Source organism: Protopterus annectens, chromosome 2.part0, assembly GCF_019279795.1.
Source record: "Protopterus annectens isolate FY-2018-M chromosome 2.part0, PAN1.0, whole genome shotgun sequence".
NCBI classification, from domain to species: domain Eukaryota; kingdom Metazoa; phylum Chordata; order Ceratodontiformes; family Protopteridae; genus Protopterus; species Protopterus annectens.
The window spans coordinates 1,113,198,091-1,113,212,572 of record NC_056728.1 but is presented as its reverse complement, the minus strand read 5'-3'; positions in this window follow the sequence as shown (position 1 = coordinate 1,113,212,572).

The window sequence follows — 14,482 nt, the reverse complement described above, 5'->3', positions numbered from 1 at the left end:
GAAGAGACAAGAAAGCTGATAATATGGATAGTTCAGGAAGCACGTTAATTACAAGAGTAGAAGTCATCAGAGGCAGTAGAAGATGGTACACAATGTTTGAGAGCAGAGCAAATGCAACTCAGTTGTGGACATTGAAGAAGAATCATTAACAGAGTCTATACGCAATGATACCACCATTTTGGTAAGAAATAAAGCATTCAACATGATGAAAAAAGTTTAAACTACAGGTAACATGAGTGGAAGTGGGGTTTAGGACAGAGAATATTCCAGTTATTAGTCAAAACATTTGATCAGACTATGAAAAGTAATCAGAACTGGGAACTTTCCCTTTATGCAGATTTTTACTAAAATATAGACTGCTGGATATTTCATTATTTTATTCTCATTCGTGTGAATACAAAATAAACTTTCTTTGCTAGCTTTAGACATCTGTAGACTTTTTAGTTTAAAATATGTTAGGTTCAGATCTTTATTAACTCTGAATGTCTTTTCTCTCCCTACTTGTAGACTTTGGGAAAAGTAATAGCACTGCTGGTCAGGAACGAAAGCTTCAATTTAAATAATTTAACTTGTGGACTAAAGCAGCGAGCACTATGTCAGGAGTACCCAAGCTGCTCTGGATGAAACTGTTATGCAGAGTGTAGGGTGGAGTATAAAGTATAAAGTATGGGTTATGGATGGAAAGGTGAAGGATTTATAAATCAGTTCTTTATTGGCAGGAGCAACTGCACTGTGTTTTCTTTAGAATGGTCTGAATATATTATAGATGTGGGAAGCCAAAGCATAGATTATTCTAACATTAAATGTCCATAATATGTAGATTTTGGACACCTGTGTTCTGGGTGTCAGACTTAAAATACATAGACTAAAATATATCATTCTCTGGGTTTTACCACGACAGATTTCTGCATAAAAATCACATGGGCAGAAGAATGTCTAGCCGCAGGCTAATAAGAGGATGTAACCAGCAAGGATGTCAGTGCTGTGAGAGCCATTTTAAGAAAGATGTTTATTGAAATGATAAGAAAATATGCAGAAGTAAAGAAAGGACAGGAGAGTGTTTTGTACTTAAGACAGCAATGTAATTTGTAAAAGATGCTGATGTGAAAAAAAGGAATCCTGAAGGCATTATGACTGTAGGAGAAAGTACTAGGTTTTGTGTAATGGAGGAAGCAGGAAAGAGGAGGAATGCTATATATGTTTTACTCAGAGTACCACGGACAGATATGGACACTGTATTTTTTTTTTAAGAAAATGGCAAGAAGTGTGAAGATGAATAGCTTGATCACTGAGAAGGATTGATTAGGAAATGGTTTGTGGCCATAAAAAATATAATACAAAATTATATTTAACAGTGTCTTATGTGCGGGGAACAAGAAGATAGCTGAGAATTGTGGTGACAGTCTTGTGGACCGGCTTACATTAATGGATTATACTAAATAGAAGCAGTACTGGTAATGCGGGAAAAGGAGGAAGGGCAACTCATCCAAACTGAGTGACAAGTGACCTACACAAAATTTATCAGAGCTCTTCATTTTTATTTTTGGTTAACGTTTGCAAGTGTTTGTTAATTAGAGAGATTTAGGATAATGTCAGTAAGAGCACTGTATGTTTATACAAATAGATGGAATGAGGATGCATGGAAGTCATATCCATAGGAGGAACATTGTAACATAGGAAAAATACTAGGCAAGCAATCACAAGAGGCTCATAAGAGGCCTAGCTATATATATATATATATATATATATATATATATATATATATATATATATATATATATATATATTTATATATATATATATATATATATATATATATATATATACACACACACACACACACACACACACACACACACACACACACACACACACACACACACACACACACAACTTTAAGAAAACATACTTAAAAGTTCTTGCCACCCTTTAAGAGTACTTAATAGTGCCCCCCTCCCAAATGAAGCAGAAACATATATGATAACATGTTGACCCTGGTGTAAATTTATGTCTACCCATCCAATCATCAAGACTAGCCTTAAAGGTAGGGAAAGTAGTAGTTTGTCTGACCTGTAGTGGTAACTTATTGCATAGGCTGGAAATACTGGGAATACAATAAGTTAGGAGCATAGCTCTCAACCTTCCATCTCCAAAATGAGGAACACTTGCCTTCATAATGTGGAACAAATGGGCAAAATGTGGAACACATACTAAGGGTTTGCTAACAACTTCCACTAGGAAAGTCATAGGATGTTTAAAATATGCTGGTTTTACTTATAAAGAAGATCATTTAATGAATTAATATGATTAATTTCTATTTACCATGGATTTCACATAAAAAAATTCCTAACACTGAATGTGTGACAGACTCTTTCAATGTGGAACTTTGAGGAACTTCGAGGAACATGAACTTTTTAAGACCCCAAATGAGGTACGTTCCTCGTAATGAGGTACACTTGAGAGGTATGGTTAGGAGCTGTCCCTCCAGTGACTCTAGTTTATTTATTGGTGCAAATTTAGGACTCTAGCATGGGTGTTTATAGAGTTACTGGTTTTATGCATAAATAAGAGGTCAAATAAGGCAGTGTCTTTCATGGCTTGAAAAATGAGATGCAGGTCACCTCTGAGCAGCTAGGTCCTGTCCAGTTGAGTAGAATTCTAGGATATGTACATAACAAATATTGTACTGAATTCAATAATTTGTCTGAGAAGAGAAGAGAAGAGAAAAAAAACTGTGGTTTGGTGACTTCTTTGTCTCTTGAAGATATTCTTCTGGAAACTAACTGTGCCAGACAGAAGGATTTCCTGACTATGGTGGAAACATGATGATTGGATGAAAGGGAGTTGTCCACATAAATACTCAAGTTTGTTTTATGACTGTAGCTGTTTGAAGAGGAGTAGCATTTAACATAGGAGATGGAAGTGGCTTTTTTTGCCGAATGCTACTATGGTGCACTTTTTTGCATTTGGTGGAAGGTGGATGAAAAGATTACAAAATACAAGTATTTTATTAGGGGGCGACTTGTGTGGTGATGGTAAAATAATTCCTACAATTGATCAGTAAAATTAATTATTTATAATATATAACAGGAATCTGCAGAAAGCTGATTTTGTTAAAGAAAAGCTGAAAATTGTAACTGAATATGCTGTAGTCACTGATCAGGAATAAATGACCTTTAGATGGCATTAATTCAAGAAGCTGGTAGTCTGTGAACCTGAAATGTTTAAAAGGGTACTATGAATAGAATATTATATGGTTCGCATAAAAATAATAAATAATGATAAAAAGGGAAGGCAAATGATTTCCCTGTATGTGCTCTAAATTGTGCTTTTTTTCTAGAGGATCTGTTGCGGTAGTATTCAAGGCCGGGATTTGAGGCCAATTTTGAAAAAAAAAATGGCTACTGCTGATCATATTGCTTTTTATGAGTAAACTTGTCTCCTGCCTACTTATCATAAATTCACTTGTCTGTAGTTAATTTGTTTTAATTAAGCTTAACAACTCAATTAAAACTTCACTATGTTTTCCAATGAAGTCAAAATTCATGTTTGGCCTCTGTTGTATCTTAGCTTTTTGTTTAGCTGATGTACACTGTTTAACATTTAGTTATTTGCTTAATTTGTGCAGGTTATATCTAATTTTTAGATTTTATAATGTTGTCTTTACTGCTGTTTCTTTTCATTGTTATAATATAGGTATCCTACTTTTCTGCCCTTTACTCCTATTTATCTATTTGTGTCTGTTTTTCTAAATTGTAGATGATCACATATTTTGCATGCACACAGTAATAGATGCTATAAGCAAGTTTTAGTGATTACACCTGTGTGAATCCATGGCTGTTAACAAGGTTCTGTCATTATTACCCAAATGTGAAACACAACATTTAACTACATCTTTCTTCAGTGCTGTAATAAAGGTCCCTGTCAGACACAATAGGCAGGTCTGAATCTTTTCCCCCATGGTCCCATATAGGGCTTTGCATACAAAATGTACAGTCCAGTTTCAACAAACCTGAGATTATCTCTGGCATGCTGGTTGATGCTGACCTTGTATTCATAATGAAGACTAGATTGTATGAAAACATTGTCTGTCACTTGGTGGCAACTGCAATTTCAACTGTCTCCATTATGCATTGCTCTAGGTGGGCTACAATGGGATGGCAGTGCAATGGGGGGATGCTGCTTTCTACTTCATACCATATCTTCAACTGCCAAGGCTAGCAGTGGCAATACCACCTTGGTCAGCTCCATAGCATAGCAGTATAAAGAAAGCCCTGCCTGTGCCCAAGATGACATAGGTTTGAATAATGGCTTTGCTGCTGGAGGAGATGACCTAGGAAGGTGACAAAGAGTGGCCCATGCCAGAAAACCTGTCCTGGAAGAATGGGAGGTGGTCTTGTCTATCGCAAGACTGCCTCTTGCAGTGAAGCAAGAGTACAATTTGCATTTGGCTAGAATGTATGCTTTTGCTACGCCACGTTGAAATGATGCAGTGGCTTTCTGTTGGAAGTGTCTTTAGAAGCATGCATGTACACACCGGATGGACAAGGCATAGCAAGGCCTTTGCACTGTGAGTCCACACATTAGCCACCAAAGAGTGCACTAAAGCTGAGAAGTAGAGACCCCCCATAGCTGCCAGGATGAAAGCCTCCTATGATCAGCTTTTGCAATAGGGGGAAATGAATGGGACAGTCATTCCCCAGAAGGCTGGTAGCAGGCATATAGTAGGGATAAAATGGAATAAAAAATAAGAATACTTTTTCTTTCTAGGATATCAGGTGTGCTGAAACATGTTTCTTCTTTTTACTTTTCACATGGCTCTGATGACTTTTCTGCAAGAGTCCACTGATTTCTTTATTGGCTCTTACTCACCACAGCCTTTTGGTTCTTAGTATTGGGAAGGGAATTCAGTTGCTCTGGTGACTATTTCTCCATCCTGTTGTTTTAGCCATGATCTAAATTTGATATTCCAGCTGGATGTGATGATGTCAGATTTGGTGGTGTAACTTGTCTCTTGGTCTGACCACTTGCTCAAACTTTCATTCTGGATATCGCTACAGTAATTACCTACCTTGTTTAGAGTAGCACTCCATTTGATCTTTTTAGAGACAAGCTCTCAAGATGAACATGTCACTGACTATTTTAAGTCACTGACTTTCACTCTGGAGTTGCTTGCCCAATCCCAAGTATGCCCTCTAGTGAGCTATGGCTAGACTCATATTTCCCCTAACAAGAGAGGGGCAAATGTTGGAATGTGATGGAGGTGTGCTGCTCTTTACCATCCTCTTGTGTTTCACTTGAGCTCACAGTTTAAAAAGGTGTAGAGGAAATTCATCTTAGTAGTAAAAAAGATAAGAAAATGCAATTAATAACAATGTGAATCATCACACGGAATTCATGTAAAGTCTGAAGTGAAGCTTTGAATGTCTGTACAACATCCCTGACCTATTTCTAAACAAAATAAATCTCATTATTGCTAAACCATTCAAGTTAGTTTAATAAATGCTGTGAAATGTGGCGTCTCTTATAACTTTAAAGCTGACTTCAGTTGTTCTGTTCACACTGGTCGATTTAACTGAATCTATCAGATTTCAGAAGAGAAGACCTGCTATGATTCAGATCTATTTCAGTTGATCGATGAATGACATTGTCGAAATCCACATGGTCGAGACAACATGATCGACAATGCAGTTTGTTGATCAATGGAAACAATCAAAACAGCACCCACAAATAACACAAAAACAATGTTTTTGCAGGGCACAATCTTTCTGCATTCCCCACGTTGGGGGCTGCACCCCCATACCCCCTGCTAATTATATACATCAACTGCAAGATTGCACTGCAGTAGGGATAAGGGCACATTCCCCAATCCCTACTGTACCACAATCTCAGTCAAAATGTTCAGTGAACTGCATTGTCGATCTTGTGGTCTCAACCATGTGGGTTTTGACAATGTCGATCATCAACCAAGTGAAACAGATGCCTATAATTCTTGTTGTAGAAAGAGTATTTACTGCCTTAATTAATACTGATTATTATTATTGATTAATTAACTGAGTTTCTGTTTTATGAATTTATTAGCGTTTTACACTACTGGACCTAAGTTTAATACTGGATACACTCTGTTTGGGCCTTCCAGCTGTTGATATTATACTGCATACAGTGGAATTCTAGATATGCAATCACCTGAGGAAACCAAATACAAACACCAGAACAGTCATATTGTTATATAACTATACTTTATTGAGAAAAATAGTGTATAAAATTATCACAGATATTATAAAACAAAGACAATTATCTTTAGTGATATCATTCAGTGTTAATTTCTTTAGACACTATTATTTGGTCTTTTTACTATTGAAATAAAACAACAAAGGATTCTAGTTTGATTATGACATAGTAGTGCTGGTAAAATATTGTATACAGCCACAGCACAAACAGATTTAGTATATGCTATTTTTTTTAATTCACATCAGGTATGCGGGCTGATACGACTTGGCTTCAGGAGAAGGCAAAATGCAACATCAATGAATGCTGTTATAACGTAGAAGAAACACACAGAGTTCTACATATATACACTATTGTCATCACAGAAGTGTGTAGCTACTTGTGCTGTCAGCCTACCAGAAGTAAATAGTTACACTGCCTGACTTGTCATACTGATCATGTTCCCAGATGATGAAAGTGAAATATAGCCTTTTACCACAGTAGATGTACATTAATAAGGCAGATGTCTCACAGAATTAAATTGCTTCACTGTCTAATACACTATCATATACACTGAGTATTGTAAATACAGCCTGTAATCATGAAACAGTAATATATCTCCATACAACAGACAATGTAGCACAATGTCTACTGAAGGCAATGCTGTGATGTGCAAAAACAATAGTAGATTTTATGCAGTTGGTTTGCAGTAGAAAGGCTAGACACCTGTCCTAATTATACCCAGATCAGGTCCAGTTGTAGGTGTTAGAAGGTAGTTAAGGCTACTGTTTAAAGCATCAGACCTTCATAGGGTAAGAATTAGTGATTTAGGAGTACAGTACGGTAAGAACCTCACAGTCAGCTCTTTCTCTATAATGGCCAGAAAAGACTGTGCTGGAGAAAATCAGATTATTTACTGAATGGATATTGAAGGGGGAATGCAATCTACCATAACCTGGATAAAAGTTAGAAAAGTCCCTAATATACGGCACCAACCAGTACGTGTGGTAGGTGCCTGCATGCTGCTTGGATCTGAGTTAATAAGAGCCCTACAGGAAGTGCAGCTGTCAGTCTTTGCCATTGGAAGACAGTGATTGATGAAAAACAATGCAAAGAGATTAAAAATGTGGAGCCTTTCATTTACTGCCAGCTACTTTGCCTTTTCAAGAGTTAACAGTGACTTTGTGTATGGATAAAGGCTAAGAAGCTTTATATTTTGTTCATAAGAATTTATAGGGAATTTCCAGATGCAGAAGAAATACAGATTCAGCTATACACTGACTGATGGACAATGTCTCCTTTAGTCATGTCTAGGGTTACTGGAAATCATACCCGCATTTTTTTTTTTGCATTTTCTTCAATTTTCTTTAGTGTCTGAAAAAATCTACAGTTTCTGGTAAATTATTATGCAAATGTAATATCTGAGTAAAATTAAGGAAAGTAAATGTTTCTGAAGAAAATCCCTCCTCCCCCACTATTTATAGTGAATGCATGATCATAGTCATTGATTCTAAATTTTGAAATTACCTGTCAGTTGCAATTGTACAGCTCAGTCTCAGATTTATTTTAGGAAAGCACCTGAGGGACTGCTTCCAAACACATCGGATTTATCTCCGTAATTCTATATTAAGTTGATGTCCGAGTTTTCTTATTCTTCTCCTCTGTTTTCCATTCTGACTGTCTTTTCTACTCTTCTCTGTTCTGTACACATTGCTTTCACTATATTTATTATTCAAGTAAATAACTAAGTACTTTAAAACTCCTTTTTTTAAAGCAAAAATAAAATATCTATGTGGTGATAACCTCTTTTACACTCAGCAAAACTTCATCAGCTCAAAATACATCTAAATTAAACAACTCTGTTATATAGTTCAAGGGAGGACATTCGTCTTCTTTCGGCTTTTCCCGGTTGGGGGTCGCTACAGCGGATCACCTGTCTGCTCATGATTGGCAGTGGAGTTTTACGGTGTCGAGTTTGCAGCCCAGCACCCAACCTTCCACAGAAGGCACACATATGCAAACACTCATGCCTAGGGCCAATTTAGAGTGTCCAGTCCACATACAGCATGTCTTTGGGATATGGGAGGAAACCGGAGCACCCGGAGGAAACCCACGCAACCACAGGGAGGACATGCAGACTCCACACGGAAAGCACCCCAGCCAAGAATTAACCAGAGAACCTCTTGCTGTGAGGTGGCAACACTAACTGTTGCAGCAACATGGCCACCACTTCAGGGGATGACATTATGAAACAATAATCAATGTCTGGAAACTCTCCCTTTCTAAAGTGACTTTGGGCTAATGCTTTCATTAAGACCTTGTGGTTGTTTTTCATTAGCAAGATCTGTCAGTTGTATTCTATATTTTCTGTATAACTGCTGTAAGCATTATCTCTCTTGGCAGGTGACAGGTCATATAAAACTTGAAATAAAAATCCAGTAAATTCATGATCCACTCTAAGATGCTTATACAGTGCAGAATCCAAGATCCCTTTTCGAATAGCAGAGCTGGATTCCTATATCTTATCTTGAAATTTCCTAATAGTCTTCCCAATACAAAATGACTTACAAGTAGAGATGATAACTACCTATATTAAAAATGACAACAAAGGCTGAATGACCCTGAAATATGCATTCTCTGCATGTGTTGGGGTAAAACGACACAATAGTTATTTGTATATTTAACTGAGCTCTACACCTTACAAGTATTCATACTTTTATTAATTAAAATATTTTAATATTACTCCCTTTTTTCTAACTCAGCCTTAAGATTAGTACCTATCTAATAAATACATTTTGGGGCTTCCAGTTAATTATTCTCCATAAATCCACCATCTATTGGCTACTGTATTCCTTATAGTAAGTACACATATCACTACTGAAAGTAAGTTTAAAGGCAAGTCTAAATATTTCAGTGTGGGATAGAAGCCAGGATAATCTGTAAATGACTGGTCCTAGAACACTAAAGGCTATATATAAATGCTATTTCTCATCTTCATCTTTTAATATCTTATTAATAAATAGTTAAGAACAGCCCTTCTCTAGAGATACCTTCAATATATTCCTGTACATTTAGTTAATCCATAATCACTACAGACAATTTTAGTAGTTGTAATTTTACAATGTTTTCCTTGATAGTCGAAAATACACATTGGAGTGTAAGCAGATCCTCTTTTAAACAGCTTTATGAAAACTCTTAGTGCTTAGACTTCACCTTTACTTTTAAATAGTAATATCTAAGAAATGAATCTCTTTTTGGCTAATATTAATAATACATTTCTAAAATGAACTACACTAACTAATAACTTATATTCATCTATTTCCTTCCTAGTGTGCCCAAAGAAGAAGAAGAAAACTGTCATGAATAACATAAAATATGTAAAACGTTCATACTGATATTCTGCTGATTTAAATTTTCCATGTCCCAGTTGTTTAAGAAAGCCTTAGTATAATTGGTGGCCCTTAAAACCCATGGTGCTCTTCTATCTATCTTATGATAAACATGCTTGATGTATATAAATATGTTTTGCAAAGCAAGCTTTTATGGCAAAATACATAAACACTTTTGATTGATACTACTATTATGTTCATATCATGTGGCAGAAGCCATCTAACACCTTTATCCTGTTTTCTTGTAGGGTTACTGGTGTACAAGAATTCAACATCAATAGTTAAAAAGTATGACAAATGTTTAAACTAGCTCATAGCTCTTGTAAAATCTATAGAAGTCATGAGTTAATGGTCACATTATCCCAGTTCCAGTCATGACATTTCCTGCATACTGAATGCAGTTCTGAAGGCCATACAAGGACAGTGGTATTCTAGTGCTACCAGGACTCTGGGGGAAAGTCACCAGAAAGGTATTTGGGATAGAGAGAAAGGGTATCCAGAGATTAGAGGAGAAGAGTTACCCATCTGGCTAAAGTTCTTGTGTATGCTGATGTTAATGGCACTACTGTTTGATATTACTGGGTGACCAGAGGTATGCATTATGACAACAGCATTATATGCTGCACAAAAGATCATCTCAAGGAGTGAAGAAGAGGTCATTGTGAACAGGAGTGGGTGAGCAGGGGACACAAGCAGCAGCTTAAAGATATTTCTTCACAGATAGGATTGTGGATCCATGGAAAGGTGTACCAAAATGAGTGGTGCATGAGAAGCCCACAGAGATGTTCAAAACATCATGGGACTGGTGGAAAAAAGAGTGTAGGGAAGGGAAAAGAAGGGAAAGTAAAATGGAAGGGAGATAGAATGTTAAATGTCCAAATGGGCAGAACAGATAAGGCATTTGTTTTCTTGTACACCCAGCTAAATATAGGATGGTGTGCTGTAGCTTACACAACAACAATAAAGTGTTGTGGCAGAACATGTAGCAGCATCAGGGCTGTGTATAATGTAGATTGCATCTCTACCCCAGCCACACTTTACGCTGCTTTGTCATACCTGTATTATATTATTGAAGGAAAGTCCTTCTATATTACACAGCTTATAAACAAAGGGGTTGTTTCTAGATCTAGGGGTGTAATTGTCCTCATTTACTCAGCCCTCATTAGGCCAGTCATTGAATATAATGCTCCCTTTGGCATGTATCTGCCAGACACATGAAACAACTAGAAGACCACAGAGACACCTTACTAAAAGGATACAAGGCCTAAACATGTCCTACATGGAGCGACTCAAAGCCCTGTCACTCTACTTGGCATCCTATAGACTGCTAAGAGGTGACTTGGGTTTTGGTATACAAAGCATCATCCAACCCAGTACTGAGTCCAGATAAAATCACTTTAACTAGTAGAGCCAGGAGTTTCAAGTAGTTTATTCAGTGAAATAGGTAGATGGATGAGGCTTCATGTTCTAATGTTCTAAAGGCATCTTTATTCCTCTCAAAGGGAGAATATCAGAGAGAGAGTCTCTAGATCTGCTAGCTAAAGTGATTTTTTTATCTGGACTAATCTGTTGTACTCTGTTTCTTGTTAGTCCTGTCACTGTCTGGGTCACAGGTGTGATGCCAGACCTGATTCAAACTTTCTGGATTACCTCTGTTTTCTGACCCAGTACTGATGGATTTAGTGTACATCAGCAAGTCAAGAGGCATTAGGGAATACTCAGTCTAGAGATCTAAAACTCTTCTGCAACATCAACAGAACTGTTTGGAGGGACAGGTATATCTCACAGAAGATACCACTGCTCGGGAAAGGACTCTCCATTTAAAACAACAAAGTTCATCCATGTCCATATTCAACAGCAACATGGATCTATGAATGGAAAACAGAAAATTTGCCACAGGACTGCCCCCCCCCCCCCATACTACTAATGGACATATGCAGCTCCTAAATGGGTTCCCTCAAACCACCTATGGTATGATACTCGTTATTTTCAGTAGGGGTAATATAAAATTATTGACCATGGGGTGGGTAAGACAAATCTCTAACCAAATGGGATAGGTTAATTTGAACACAACAAGGGAAATTGTTAGGCTTAAAGTGGCCCACAAGGGCAGCTAGCCTATAGCAGTGAACCCATAAGTTATGGAATTTAGTGAAGGGTGAAACATCTTTATTGTGAAAGTACAGGAGAAAGCAAATTTCTTATGCATGCATTCTTTGTCAATAAAGTGCAGAGGAGAAAGAGATCTCATAAGTAAAAATAGTTTCCCAACTAAGTTACTGTTCACCACATCTTCTTTGTAACACCTTTGGTTCATGGCCACTTCTGCAGATAATGTAAGTCAGTCTGTGGTCTTTTGCTGTCATTGTTGGCTCTGCAAAAGCCCATATTATCTGCTCTTGACATAACTACAGATGAGTGTTATGTCCTGTAGATTGTAGTTACCCTTACTTAGGGTAAAAGAGGAGAAGGAGATTGGGGCACTAGAAGGCAGGACTTGTTACTTAACCTTCATCTGTACCCGTGCCCTACCAACTGTGAAGAAAACAACAGTCAGCTGTGGGTGATGGAAACGCATATGAGAAAATCTGCCCAGCAACATGTAGTCTCTCAAAACAAACCTGCTTTAATTGCACATCTCAGACTACAAAAGGACATTTCAGAACCCTAAGCAACGAACAAAGCAAAATCTAATGAGTGCAATCAGAATTTACGCATCTGACAAAAGATGTCTTGCTTTATTTCCAGGATTACAGCAGCCTTTGCAAATAAAATGGCGCATGCCTTTAAAAAGACATAAATACAAAATAAAGATAAAATCTATTATAAAATGAAGCAACCTAAAATATATCTACATTTTGGTAATGAACACCAAAGCACTTTAACAAGTTGCAGAAATGCATCCAACTCTTGTTTTGGAGATTAGCCTTTCCTGTCTTCAAAAAAAAAAAAAAAAAAAGCACACTGTTGTACCAAACAAAACAAGTCTATACATTCTATGAAAACATATCAGTTAAGTCTCTAAACCAGTTTGACAATTGATTCAAATATGAATAACAATTTCAGTTGTATTAGCAGTTTATTGGAAAAGGTATCCAAATTTGACAGGAAATAATCTGTGACTTTAAAAAAAATGTAAACTGAAATTGTGTTTCAATATTTTAGGTCCTTTCAGGTCCATTATCAAGATTCTTTTCAGTACTTCTAAGGCTGATATATTTTCTGGAAGTAAATTTGCAAACTCTTCATTGAAATGCAAATAAGGTAATTGCTGGCTGTGAAGAAAGCATAATACAAAATAAATAACACATCATAAACCAAGCAAAGAAAATTAGAAGGAATACAGTGAAGTACTGAGGTAAATGGTTGGAAGCCCAAAGTTTCTCTTAAATACTGCCACTCCTTTAAAACCTCTTACAGAAATAGCAAGACAGATTATATGTTTGCAAGTTAGAAACACACTTCAAAAAGGAAACAAACATAATTATGCCTTTGAAATAAATGTATATTTTATGTGAAACATGTTAACTCTCATAATACATCCTTAAACATACACTACATACAGTCTGCACTGAGCTCAGATTTTGCCAGTTTTCTTGCTCTCCCGAATATTCTGAATCATTACTGTTACAGAATACAGCAAAAAACAGATGTCATAAGATAGCTGAAGTGAAGTGGTAAATGCTTATAGTTATGGATGCTTCATGATTTGCCTGTATGAATCATGTTAAAACACTTGCATTAATAGAACACCACTTTATGTCAGGTTTACTCTGTCTTAGTGGACTTGTAATTTCAGCTTTCAAGCATTTTACAGTGTATCCTCCATGCATCTAGTATGGGTGACAGTCCCGCAGTGACAAGATTACTGCCTAAAGGCTGTGTCTGGATCCCGCAGGCTGCTGAGAGGAGATCTTTGCCTGGCTTAAGGGTTTCCTCACACCTAGCCCTGATGGATCTGTTGCACATGTGAAAAAAAAACAGCACTAGATACACTAGATCCAGGGACCTGAATTTTGCTTATGACAATAAATAGAATGTGCTGGAGAAACAGATTGTGCCCCAAAGGATCTCCACACTATGGAACAGGCTCCCCATTCATGTAAAACAGAGTTAATCCCTGACCATGTTAAAATAAAACCTTGACAATTGAATGGGAAATCGCAAATTTACCCCCCAGTTTGGCTCCCATGTCCCTTATGGACAGAGGCTGTTAATAACAAAAGTATTATCCTAACTAACACTCCCCCACAAATCCCTTAGCTACCTCCCTACTAACATAGCACCACAAAGATGCCTAAGAAACATGGGATCCAAATAGGTTGAGTGTATATGTCTAAAATTTTATGTGCCCTAGTGGTTGTTAGCCTAATGACAATATATAAAACTATGAGCCCATGACTAGATTTGCAAAATTATATCATTTACTTTGTGCAGTATAGTAAATATTTTATTCAGATATCAGAAAATGAACATTTAAACACATGCCTGAGGATTCAGAAAGAACTCTAGCACTTATGCTAATGGCAGTAGTAAAAAGGCCCTGTTTCTGTGATGCAGAAACACATTAGCCATAATGAGGAAAGACCTCATTGTTGGTTAATTTGCTGTCTCTGAACCACCATTAGCTACCACAAGTGCTAATCAGCACTTCCTTTGGTAGTTAGTACTGGCAACCAATGATCTTGTTAGCACAGACTCCCCCATTCACACACACACACACACACACACGCACACACACACACACACACACACACACACACACACACACACACACACACACACACATGCACACGCACACATATACATACACACAGACACACACACATGCCCCTCCCCCAACACACACATACAAGCACACATCCATACACACACCCCATACATTT